The sequence below is a fragment of the Trichosurus vulpecula genome, chromosome 9, assembly GCF_011100635.1.
Source record: "Trichosurus vulpecula isolate mTriVul1 chromosome 9, mTriVul1.pri, whole genome shotgun sequence".
Taxonomy (NCBI): Eukaryota; Metazoa; Chordata; class Mammalia; order Diprotodontia; family Phalangeridae; genus Trichosurus; species Trichosurus vulpecula.
In genome coordinates, this window is record NC_050581.1 from 53,903,192 (window position 1) to 53,916,944 (window position 13,753).

At 38.7% G+C, this 13,753-nt stretch overlaps 1 protein-coding gene across 9 annotated transcripts in view; it reads right to left on the bottom strand.

Moving 5' to 3' along the window:
• RBFOX1 (RNA binding fox-1 homolog 1) overlaps positions 1-13,753 on the bottom strand; it is a 388,542-nt gene that overhangs the window by 275,087 nt on the left and 99,702 nt on the right. Inside the window, exon 1 of one of the 9 annotated variants that reach the window (XM_036738293.1) lies at positions 5,201-5,230. The exons of the other annotated variants lie outside the window; for them this stretch is intronic. The gene's annotated coding sequence lies outside the window, so the exon portion shown is untranslated. Of the gene's footprint in view, positions 1-5,200; positions 5,231-13,753 lie in introns of those variants that run through there. 9 annotated transcript variants of the gene reach the window in all.

The following is a 13,753-nucleotide window of genomic DNA, read 5'->3' on the forward strand; positions in this document are numbered from 1 at the left end:
TTCCTGGTTCCCCCAGCTATCAGTGCCTCCCTTTCCAATCTTCTTGTCTTACCTCCATATTCTAGTTAAGAACTTCCCATTACAACAAACGAGCCACCCCCAAAAGCCACAAACAGATTACCATATCTTTACTATGAACATATTTTATATTTAATTATATGTATACACATTGTTTCCTATAAAGGAATGCAACTATTTATTTTGAGGGCATGGCCTGTTTAGTTTTTGTCTTTATATTCCTAGCATCTATTAGATGCCTGTCCATGGTACACAATTAAACACTTCTTGTTTGAGGTTTCCTTGTAAACAATCCCTCTAATTATCAATGTTAGGGAATATGGTTAAGGAGAAATATTGAATGGGTTCCCTTCTATCTAACCTCCAATATATATAGCCTCTACACAGCATCAGGTACATGGGATCTTGGAGTTGGAGGGTACCTTGACAATCATCTAATCCAATGTTAACCTGACCACAAAGGTGGTAAAGTGTTGAGCCAGGCTTCAAAACCAGGTCCTATAATTCCAAATTAGCATTTTCCCCACTGTACCATGTTGCCTCACCCAACCATGACTTTCCAAATAAACAACACAAGTATCTAAAAAGTTCCACCTCTGCGACCTCTTCTCTAAGCTCCAGACCTACTATTAGACTTCCTAGATCAAGCTGAGTGTGTAGGCATGCTCAGGTCCTGAAATGCCCCTTTTATTTGAGCAAGATCATAACTTTCCAGTGACAGTTAACAGAGGCTACCTCTTACATATTTCCATAATATGCAAGAGAGAGAGACCCAAGAATTGAGTCCTAGGATAAATGCTTCTGGAGTAACTTTTCACTAGTAAAAATTATGCTTATTTTGAATAATAATAGCTAGGAAAGATATAGCTTTAAGGTTTACAAAGCAATTTGGCACATATTCATTTCAATAATCCCCACAACAACCCAGTGAGACAGGTGCTATTATTATCCCAATGTTCTCAATGAGGAAAGTGAAGCTAAGAGAAATTAAGTGATTTCTAGTTATCTGAGGAAGGATTCATTCGAACTCATCTTCCTGATTCAAGCACTTTCCCTGTTATCTCTACTACTTCTGTAAGGGGCTCTTTGATTAGGCAGTGACTATTCTATTCCCTTCTACGCTGTTAACCAAATATTCGATCACTGAAAAGGCCATCACAGAATGTGAGAGTAGGAGGCAACCTCAGAGACCCACATGTGAACTAGATTTTCCTCTGTAACATATCTGACAACTGCTGAGACTGAAAACTTTTATCGAAAGAGGACCCTGCTACTTCCCCAGGCAGCCTGTCTCACTTTTGTTTTCATCCCATCTCACTTTTGGACAGTTCCAGCTGTTAGGTACTGTCACTCATTCCTTGCTCCTGGTTCTACCTAGCCCAGTTTACAAACAAAACGGAGCACTAAAGAAGATGGTTTGTAAAACTGTATTGTAAAAATCATCTTAAGATCTATATGAAGAGTTCTTGAGTCTCCTATTGAAAAAGGAAATGACACTAAGAAGAAAAAAGAAAGACAAGGAGTGTTAGGTAAACTACATGGCATTCAGAGTTAAAAGAAAAGAAACAAAAAGAACAGGAAAAAAAAGTAAGTGAAAAGACTGATTCATTCCCCACCCTTAAGTTGTGAAATACAGTTCATGGTAGGGGGTAACCCTGGGCATTAGGATTTAAACTCTGCATACAATAATGAAGGTTCCACCTTGAATGCCATTCCAAGGATAAAATGCAATGAAAGGGAGTGCAACCTAAATGGTGAGAGGGTTTCCTGCTCCCTGGAATTCCAAGGGAATAATAAGAATGCTTACAGTGTTCTTTGTATTCTGAGAAGAGCCCAGTTATACTTGAGTTTCAAGGGAGAGAGGACGTTTTACATTCTAAATCAGATGTCCATGATCTCATTTGATTTATGGACTTGTCACTACTATTTGAAGCTGTATCAAATGTGCTTTGAGAAGTTCATTTTATGAGCCTCTTCATCTATCAGAAAGCTCATCCTAATTATGCACAGTCTTTGTAAATATTTTGATTCCTGCTTTCATTTTTTTCTCATGTAGCTTGTATAATGCTACCATGTACTGGTGGGCCCTCTGGATTCATGATGAAGAGAACCTAAGCTTTTATTGTTTTACTGCTTGGATTATAAGGGTGTGCCCAATCCATTCCCTTGGCATTCACTTGGTACATCTGTTCTTGTGGCATGACATGAATATATACTTTCCTTTCCTTTTAATGATAAAGGACATAGGGAAGTTTTTCTACTGGCCAAAGTAAATCACCAAAGTGAAGTTTGTTTGTGTTTATTTTGTTAAGTTGCTAACAGGTGTGCTTATAATAAAGGCACTAATGTAGGCAAGGTGGGTGGAGGACAATGACCATGCTGCCTTAGCTTACCCTTCGTTTTGATTCAACTACATTTACATTCCAAGCCACAGAGGATGTTGGGAATGTTTAACTCTATGTGAGACAGTCTATGGAACAGAGAGCTACGTCAGCCCTGACACAGGAGTCTAAACAGAAAGACAATCTTAGCTTGGGGTCATTCTACCTAGCCTTTATCAGCTGGGTGTGGAGCCTATAATTTAAGACCCACCAGCTTACTCAAGAATAGCCTAGAGAACTGAAGTTAAGATGGCCAGCAGGTCCTGCAGAGAGGAAGCCCAAATGAGATTACAAACCCAGCAGTCAGATGAGAAAAAAATGACTCTGTGGACAGATGGAGAAATGTACCCAATGGTAAATCAAGTTGCTTGGGAGTTGAGATCAAAGATATGGTGAACTACATCTAAGACCAAATCTCAGTGCAACACTGATAATGAACTATAACGACAAATTGAAAAGGACTTTGAAGAGACAACCTAAGAGGGTGTAAAACCATTGAGAGGTGACAGACCTGTAACCTACATTTCTTCCTAATAGACGTTATTATGTATATCTGTCAGCAGCAAAACTTCATTACTTAAATTTTGTCCAGTGTAATACTTCAATTTCCCTATATTGACATAAGATCTCATAAAGCTTTTCACAGTGCTCAAAAATACTTTTGCAGCCAACTGCTGTTTCAATAGTGAGATCCACCCCTGTCTGTAATGTTAAATTAGCTAATGACATGATCACTGTTGTAAAATACATGCATAATATTGCCTACCTCATTTGAGAATACTACTCAGCATCTTCAAGGCCTACTTGGTCTCTACTACATGGTGGCTGACTACTTAATGCATTCTGAGTGCCATCTCCCCCACCACTAGGCTTTTTCTGTATGCAGAGTGGGATTTCTTCCTTTCTCATTCCCAGAACACAAACGCCAAAGCCTGGCTAGGTAATATAAATCTGAAATGTGCTTTGAACACACTACAACTCCTGTCTTCAATGGGGCTGTTAATTAACATTAAACTTTTATGGGTGATAATACTGTTAACTACTTTGTATCTAGGGAAAAGCACTCTAAGACATTCTCACAGGATACTAAAGACATACTTGGGGCTGAGTCAAAGTATATTATTTCTAATCATCTTATTCTGAAATAACATGAGACCAGGACTCAGACTGTACTCCAGTAACTACTGAAAACTCAAGTGAATATGTTTCCTGATAGACAAAAGCAGAGAGATTTCCTTTAAGAAAGGCATTTGCTTTCCTAAATGGGGAAGAAAAAAAATGCCTTAGGTGAAGAGAAACTCACATAGCCAGCATAGTTAAGAGGGAAGAGATCTAGCTTGGAATCAGAAGAATTGGACTTTATTCCTAATGTTACCATTACCTACATGTGTGACAGAGTGTGACTCAGTTCCCATCTCAGTGTCGATGTCCTCACCTTTCAAACAGGGTGATAATGCTTGTCCTCTCTGTCCCTCACAGGAATATTATGAGGATTAAATTAAGAGACAGCATGGTATGAACAGAACACCAGACTAGGAGTCAAAAGATCTAGGTCCTAGTCCCAGCTCCTCCCCTATTTGCTGTCATAATAAAACATATTACATAATGTATATGGAAAGTATATTGTAAAAGCAAATAATTTTACACAAATAGAAGGCATGATAATAACACAACAGTTGGTGAATTTCACCTTGAATACATTTCTTGACTAAAATCAAGGGTTTCAGTCTCCCAGTCAAGCACTGATCTGAAACCTTATAGAAAAAAAAAATCCCTCTGAGCCAGGGCTTATTAAATCAGTTACATGATTAATGTGAAAGAGCGTGTGAGAAAGTGAGTGGAGGGGGAAGGTGCCTCACTCCATGCAATAAGGACTGCTGATCATGCATTTTCAGTAACCTTCTAAGCCACCAAGAAAATTGCATCTTGGTGGATGAATCAAACCCAAGAAATATTTTTGTTGGCAGCTTTTCTTTCCGTATTAAAAAAAAGATAGCAGCATATGAAATTTCATTGAATGGCTTGACTCCAGGATGGAAAAATATTAGAAATATCTCAATAGCTATTGATGATGATATTCTATCGATGGCCAATGCTTTCTTGGACAACATAAATATAAAATGTCTGTAATTTCTAAAAGGAATTAGGCCCCACGGGAAAAATGGATGCTAATTGAAGTCTTTAATGGGACTTTTCTCCATAGGCTACTGAGTGGAAAACACACATAAAATGTCTAAAACTGCATTTGTGCAAGGATCAGTCAATCTCGACCCAAGACTTTTAACTAGCAGTGGTAACAGCTCCACTAATCAACCCGATGGAGTCTTAAAATGAATACTTCCAGGAGATTGCCTGGCTGGCTCTACTTGGGAAAAACCAAATGCCCCTATGAATTAGCAGCTCCCCAATCCATTCAGGTTTGTGACTACAAGAAGCAGAGAGCCATAGTCTCTATTAGCAACCAGGTCTTACAGTCCCTGTCGACAAGATGGACAACAATCCAGCCTCGTAAAAGATTCATGACCCAACTTTGCACTCTCTGCTGCTTGCTTTCTCATAAAAACCAGTGCAAATCCTATCAAAAATTTAGCAGAATCCCTGCCTCATCTGTTTAGGCCTGAAGCTAGTTGCAGGGACAACTCATTAGGGACAGGCTCATTAAAACCAGCCCTGGAGCAAAAGCAGTTTGCAAGCCTCCTCATTTTTATTCACTTTCACCTCCCTGCCCAAGCTTCTCTTGTTTCCCAGATGCACCACTTCTAATGATTTTGTACAACGAGCAGGTCTGTTTGCAAACTTACACTGGACCCAGGGTCCGACAAATGCTGCGCCTTAACGTCTGCCAAAGCTAATCTAGTTCTGCTCCTTTGTCTGGCCTGGGAAGATATGGTGCTGAGAGTGAGGAAGTGTTGAAAGACAGGCCAGCGACTCAAGTGGAGACAGGGATCAGTAGGCCCTCAGAGCACCTGCCATCAAAGGAAGAACAACAAACCAATAAGCAAACAAGAGCTCTGTCAGAGCTCAGGCCAAGAGTTAAAACCAGTTTGGTCCCACTCCTAGATCATGTCTCACCTAACACATCAACCCCTAGGCATGCAGGGCCAGGGAACTGGGCGATAGCCGGGCTAATGGAGTCATAACCAGATGTTTCCTGCTACCTGCCAGGGATGCCATACACTAGGCTAGAATGGAAGAGATTTTTACTTTCACCAAAAAAAAAAAAAATGGAATCCCTGGGTATAACACAAAGGACAGATGCCAATGCAGACATGTGACCATCCAGCTGTCAACACTTATGTGGCAACTCTATTGTCTACAGCATGAATAATTACTCTCTAGGAAAAAAAAAAAAGGAAAGAAAGAAAGAAGGAAGGAAAAGTTTCTATAAGCTTGTAACTTCCAAGACTTTTAGGGGCACTACCATATCATTATCATATCACATGATGCAATAACATCCCTCTTACTGCTGTAGCATTTGATGCTGATTGTTCTTAAAACATAGATTATTGGCCTAATGGAGAGTCTGGAAATAGAATTATTGACTTATATGTTTAAAATGCAAATTCCCTCATTTAGCTGTGCTTCATCAATACACAGCTTAGTTTCCACAACAGTGCTATTTTCTAAACAATCTGCCACCACTTAATTAGTGGTTATTCTGCCCTTCCTTCCTCTTCCCTCTCCTCTCCCTCAATAAAACAGATTGGGGGATAGTTTGCATGAGTAGCAAAATCTGGGCGCCTTGCTATTTTGAGTGATAACAGGGACACTATGGCTCACCCTCACCACTAATCCCATCTGTGTGACATTTTTCCATTAGCAGACTTTACAAACAACCATTTCTATCTATCTTTCAGAATAATTATATCTCACAATTGGATATCATGGTAAGGTTTACAAAGAGTTTTATTCACAACAACCCTCTGAGGCAAGTAGAGCAGTTGTCGTGAATAAAAACTGCTTGTAACCTTTATGTGACATCCAAATGTGAGATATAGCCATCTGAACTTCATCTCTATTTTTGACATGAGCAAAATGAGATTCAGAGAGGTTAAGGCACCCGCTTGTGGTCACACAGCCCAGTGATTGTTGGAGCAAGGACTCAAATTCAAGGCCTCTGACTCCCAGATCAGCACTTTCCATGACAGCCTGCTAAGTACACTATCTGTCACTTCTAGCAAGCTCCAATCTGATTTGCAGAAAGGAAGAGAAAGAGAAAGAGAGAGAGGGAGAGGGAGAGGGAGAGAGAGAGAGAGAGAGAGAGAGAGAGAGAGAGAGAGAGAGAGAGAGAGAGAGAGAGAGAGAAAGAAAGGAGGGAGGAAGGGAGGAAGGGAGGAAGGGAGGAAGGGAGGAAGGAAGGAAGGAAGGAAGGAAGGAAGGAAGGGAGAAAGGGAGGGAGGGAGGAGGGAGAGAGGGAAGAAGGAAGGAAGGAAGCTGTTTTAAAGACTACTAAACCACAAAGAAAAGGCTATTTGTAATCAAAATTCTAATGCAACTGGAGACAATGTTTTCCTTTTAATGCAATGAAATCTCAAAGTGAGAAAAATTTTACAAATGACTTCAGGTTGAGATGATTTGAATTTAAAACATGGCTTAAATGCTCTTCTCAATGTTTACAGGGAAGTTATTCACAAATCTCATTTAGGCCAACTTCAGCTCTTTAAGGTAAGAAGAGGAGTATAAGTTTTGAAAGTACATCTACCATCACTGGACTCCCAACCAAAAAACCATGACTTCCCAAAAATCCAATCATGTTTTCCCAAAGTGGAGTTCTCTTTCTCTTATTAAAAATCAACATGATTTATTTCTCACTTTTTATGTCATTATAAATTAGCATGTACAACTTATGGGACTTTATGAGGAGGTATGTGAAACGAGTATTGGCTTTGGAGCCTGGAAAGACCTTTGTTTGAATCATGCCTCTGATACCAGCTCTGTGACTATAGGCAAGTCATTAGCTTCTCTGAGTCTAAATTTTCCTCATCTGTAAAACAGGAAAAATACCATTTAAGGTGCCTACTTCATGTGGTTGTGAAGCTTAAATGAAATATGATATATAAAAAGTGCTCTGCAAACTTTAAAGCCCTATTATAGAGGCAGTGTGGTACAAGAGGAAATGAGCAGTGGCTCTGAAGTCGGAGGACCTGGGGGCATAGCCCATGCTTACTAGCTCTAGGACACTTCATCTCTGTGCCACAATTTCCTTATCTGTAAAATAAAGAGGTTGAACCAGATAGTTTATGAGGCCCTTTCCCACTCCAGATTTTTGACACTATGTAATTTCAGCTATTATTTTCTTTAATTTGATGAATCTAGGTCTAGGCACTCAAGAAATTCAATAAAAGAGGGGAAAGTCCTCTATACTACATGAGCATTGTATTTGTCTCACAAGTTTCCTCACTTTAATTCGTATTTTTAGAATCATGGCTGGGCAGTGAGGATCAAGGTTTGCCCACTAGCTGACATGCACATGATGGAGCCTTTCAACTGGACATTTTCCTGGTGCTGTGAACAGCATCCGTGAAACTAGGGCATACCTAAGTCCCCTGCATTTCACCCAAGCTGCCAAACCACTCAGTGAGACCCAGGGATGGGCTACCCAGTCCAAAAGGGCAATGACTTCATTGAACTTCATCACTGATACTACCTGCTCTCATTAAACATTCTAAATAAACAGGTGCTTCACACTGGGTCTACTTCTAAAATGACTTTCTTTTTATTCCCAGGGACACATCAAGAGCTGAGGGGGGAATTCATGCAGTATAGATCAGTCAGCCATTGACAGCACATCAGACTTTGACAAGCTGCTTGGCTCTGTTTAAAGTCTAAGTTGGGCCTCGGCCCATCAAGGCCATGCCTATTGAATTATTGACAGCCTCTCACTGTGGTGCGAAGGGAGAGAGTGCTACAGAGTCAGCTCAATAAAGATGAAATGGAAACCCTCTCTGAAGCTTACTTTAGCACGTTAAAGGAGTTTTAATGGGGTGGTTTAAAATTCAGTAAGAGACTACATTAGGCTGATTATATTTTCAAGGGCTAAATGCAGACACACACACACACACACACACACACACAAAGTTTGGGATACTGAGGGGGTTACCAATGAGAGTGAAACTGTGTCAGTAGGAATAAGAGCCTTTGGAAAAGTGAGCTCAGCTCCCAGCTATTCTCCAAGTACTCTTGTTTCCCCTAGCTACTCATCCCCCCATCATCATCTCATAGTGTCACATCCATCCACCTGTCCTGTTTTAGCTTTAATGGCAAAGGGGTAGCATGAGAATAATATCCTATTAGCTGCTTCCTTCACCAAACCATGACCCAGAAGCATTCCCAGAGCACACATATTAGCACCACCACTCCCCTTTACCACCATTCATAAACTTTATCTTTTCCAAGTATAAAAGTATTTATATGATCTTTGGGGGATCCAGAGAGTGATAGCCAGTATCCCTTGGTTAGTAAATTAATATTAACAATTCTGATTTTCTTACATAATCTCCTTTCTTCTTTAAATTTATACCTGCCAAGATTTACTTGTATTTTAATAGCTGATGTCAGACAAGCAACATGCAGCAAGTCCCATCTCAGGACTATAATTTAAAATACAATGAGACTCGCATCAACTGTCGCATTGACATGCAGAAAATTATTCCACGTGGACTTCTAAAGTGCATCCTAAAAGCTTCAAAGACCGAGCACATTTTAAAAGAATTTAAATTGATGATCACGGCTTTTTTTTTTTTTAAAGCAATTTGTCTAATGTGACCCTGTATTCATTTTTCCGACATCACTTCCAATGCACTGCCTCCTGTCGAATCACAAAGAAAGCCTAACAGCACATCTAAATTTGTGTTCATTTGCCTTCTGCAGGATTATCTTTGCTACGTCGAGCATTCTAAGTAAATCAAAGATGCTTCTCGGGGCTGCAAGAGTAGGACTAATCTCCAGACAAATATTTAGAAGGCAGCTTAGCCTTCTCTGGCTTTAATCGTTTCCAACTGATTTGACTTATTCTAATTACAGCCTTTATGGTATAAAAGCCATTTTTATGTTGCTGAGGAGCAGTTTCATTGAAAATACATGAAATTTTGCTGAGTTTCCGTTCCCAGGTTGATTATGGAAATAGTACTCTCCAGCTTTCCTCTAATTAGAAAAACACACTGCACAGAGCATCAACAATTTTTAACATTAATAACGACAGGGTCCTTTCGTCTCCCTAAAACCATTCCTCAAAATTGGATGCCAATAAGCATCAGCTTCATTTATGTAGAGTATTAGAAACTATTTCCCTAGGTTTGCATATCAGATTTTTTTTTCAAAAGTAGAAACTGCATATTTGGAAAAGATACTTAGTAATTTAATCTAACAGAGAAAAAAAAAGATAATTAAACTCTAGCACAGTTTATGGTAGGCGCATTTGTTTCATGGCTATGAACTTGGAAAATTCTAAAGCGCATATTGTAAAGCAGATTAAATGGCTCCTTTGACAAATCAAAGAGCACGATAATTTGTTTCCTCTGGCTCCTTGTTTTGTACTCTGAATTCCCATAATAAACAGGATCTCTGTTAGCATCATAGAGGTACATTAATGAATAGATGATACTTGGGAGTTTTCCCAAAGTTGAACCATTTGAGAATGTGTAAAACCTGGGGGAAATTGCCATCCCCATGTCAACAGATAGGGGTTGAAATAGCAAATGTCTCTCCTACCTCACAAATTGAAAAATCTGTTCTGTCTACCTAAGACGCAGACAGGTAACACAGAGATAAGGCTTATGGAACATAGGCCTCATGCTAGGCCTACACAATGTTCTTCTAGAAGAACACAATACATCTTTTTTTTAAGACAAATTAAGCTTATTGTGAGTGTTAAGTAATGTTTCAGGAAGAAACTATTGAGGAACCAGAGATGGAAAATAATTTGCTATATATCAAGTAACAGAAATGAGGGATGTTATTGGCCAGAAAAGTTCAACTAGGGATCTTAAACTGACCCAAAAGGACTTCAACATTTGCTATCATAAGAACAATAGATTTAAGGCTGAAAGGGACTTTAGAGGCCACTGAGTCCAACTTCCTCATCTGAGATATAGGAAATGATAGAATGATAGATAGATAGACAGACAGGTAATAGATGGAGATGGATATATAGATTAGTGGATGGGTAGATGATAGAAGATAGATATGGATAGATGATAGATGGATATAGATAGGACAGAGGATAGATGAAAATAGAAAGACACATGATAGATGACAGATGGATATAGATGAACAGATAGGTAGGGTAGATAAATGACAGAGATAAATGGATGGATGAATAGACAGACAGACAGACAAGATAGATAGACAGACAGACAGACAGACAGACAGACAGATAGATAGATAGATAGATAGATAGATAGATAGATAGATAGATAGATAGATAGACAGATAATTAAACACTAACTATATGCCAGGCACTGTCTTAAGTGCTCCGGATACAAATGCAAGAAAAAGAATCAGCCCGTGCCCTGAAGAGGCTTACATTCTCATAAGGGAATACAACATATAAAAGAGAGCTGGAACTCAAGAGAGAGGGGAGGGGAGGAGAGACAGAAGCAGGATCCATGGAAGATCTCAAGGATGAAGAAAAAATGAAGATGGAGTTGAAGAAAATGAAGTCTAGGGAGTTGAAGTAACTTACTCAGGTCACTCACTTCCAGAGAAATACAAGGGAGCAATTTCAGGGATGTGCCACTGATGGCCATCTTAACAGGGTGTAGTTGAGATACACTTTATGATCCATCCTCTTCCTTCAAGTCAAAACATGGAAGGCATGGAATCTTTATGTGGTAAACAAAGAAGTTCAGGGGACAATACACAGCCCTCTAGGTTGCATGCATAAACCTCATCTAGATACCTAAGGACCTTCTGGACTTGGCCTCTTATGATGGGTTTCAAGGAAGTCTGATCACATGAGGCCTATCTTTTAACAACAGCAGAAATAATTGAGACTGTTGGTTTGTTTTGGTTTTGAACATACTAAGGGACTTGACAGTTTGTAACTGACTATAATTTTGGGTACTAGTGGCATACACTTCCAACTCAATAGCTTATGAAATCTATAAAATATCCTGGAAAAAGCAACTCCAGAAGTTTTGAGGTTTTGCTCACTGGTGACCACGCTCTGGCAGGCCACATGCAAGAAAGCAAGCAAGGAGATCTCATACCATTTTCAAGAGTTGGAATGAATACAAGGCAGGATGATAATCATAGAACATTAGAATCAGAAGAGAATGAGAGTCCTATAGTACAACCTCTCACTTCTGTAACAATTACTTTCACATAATTCCTGACATCTGGATATCCAGCTTGTATACTGTTGATGGGGAGCTCGCTATTTAATGAGAAGGCCCATCCACTGTTGTCTCCCTAATTAGACTGTAAGCTCCTTGAGGATGGGGATTATATTTTACCTTTTTTTTTTGTACTGCCAAAATTTAGCACAGTACCTGCCACACAGTAGATGCTTAATATATGTTTACTGACTGATTGGTTGATCTAGCTCTAATGTTGGAAAATATTTACTTATGTTGAGCTGAAATTTGCCTCCCTGTAACTTTTAGCTCTAAGTTCTAGTTCTATTGTCTAGAGCACTTTTCTCACAACAACTCTCAAGGCAGGTCGACTAAGTATTATCATCCCTCCAATATAGATAAGGAAATTGAAGACCATAGAAATGATGTGACTTACCCAAGATCACATAGCTAATAGCTGTCATAGCCAAGTGATTTAATCCATGACTTATGAATCCAAGACCAGTATAAGGGTAGCATCATGTAGTGGATAGTTATCAGACTGGAATCACTAAGACTTATTTCAAAATCTTCCTCAAAAATTTATTAGCTGTAGAAAATGGTAACAAGGCAACTGTAGAACACCATTTGCTAGAGCAAAAGATCAAAATTATTATTAAACTAGCATAAACAGACCTGACCTATTTAAATGATTTTGTAATGCTGAAAAATCAGAAGTGGATGGAGAGAAGGACATCTACACTGTTTACAAAAATTTTATATCTAAGTTTAATTGATGTACATCGTCACAAAGAGATCGAAAGAATCTAAAACCTCCTCCTTGCTGAGTGGAGAGGTAACACCAAGTAGGTAATGTGCCAAGGGTAACGGCTGTTTAGAATATAAACGTGTTTATAAAAATTTTATAGAGGGTAACAATGGATAATTTAATATTACTTTTTAAAAGAGTATGAAAAACATAATAAAAATACTTTAGATAAAATATGGTAAGAGACCCAGATGGGTAAAAACATACTAAGAATGTTTAAGGGTGAAGTTATAAGATGGACAAAAACAGATCAAAGATGGAATCTGTAGGAATTTTTATTTTTAAACTCTCTTTTCACTATCAAGAACAGCAGAACACTCAAATGTGGATTCATATCATAGAATGTGCTTAAAGAGGAAATGGAAATGTACTGAAGAGGACAGCAATGGGAAAAAGAGGCCAGATTAGACCATGTATCCACAGAGGAGGTTAATGCTGAAGACAACATAATTTTGAGATTGCTGAGGAATAAATCCTCAAGGTATATGAAGAAAGGCAAGATGTAAAAAACATGAACAAAATGCTGAATCTCATTTCCACCAAAAAGGAAACCAATAACAGTGAATCCACAAGCTTACTTTCCTATCTATATAAAATTTTTGCTAGAATAATCTATGCATCCTTTGAGGACATCCATGATGAAGGTACCAGAAGAGAACAAGCAGGCTTTCATAATGGATATTCCACTGTAGCATAAAACTGACTGAAAGATGTAGAAAATACAAGTTCTCACTGGGCTTTTTCTTTTCAAACTTAAAAAAAACACATTTGATTTGATAGAACAAAATGCTATCTTGAAGGCTCTCATCCAACAAGATGTCTCCCTGCTGGTCATTAGTTAATATGAATCAAGGCATAAAGACAAGTAAATATGTGTTTTCACATCTATAATGGAGGAGATCTAAAGTAGAGTTCGAGTTTAAATTAAAAAGGGTGAGATCTTCCGAGACGATCTTATTTGGAGATCACATTAGACTTACTATAGTACAGGAGAATAATCTAAATGAGATGCAAACTTGCATAAGATTTTGGCCTACCTTTCCACCTAGGAAAAGTCAACTAATAAATCATGCTTACAATTACCGCTTTCACATCATGGGGTTTGGAGCACAGCACCACCATGATCTGGAAAATCTGTGTAAAATTTTTTGGCCTTCCCTTCGTACCAGAGAAGAAGTCTGATTTTTTTTTCTTTTTTTCTTTTATGGGGTGTGTACAGTACCTTACTGTAAAATTTGGGTTGGGTATTT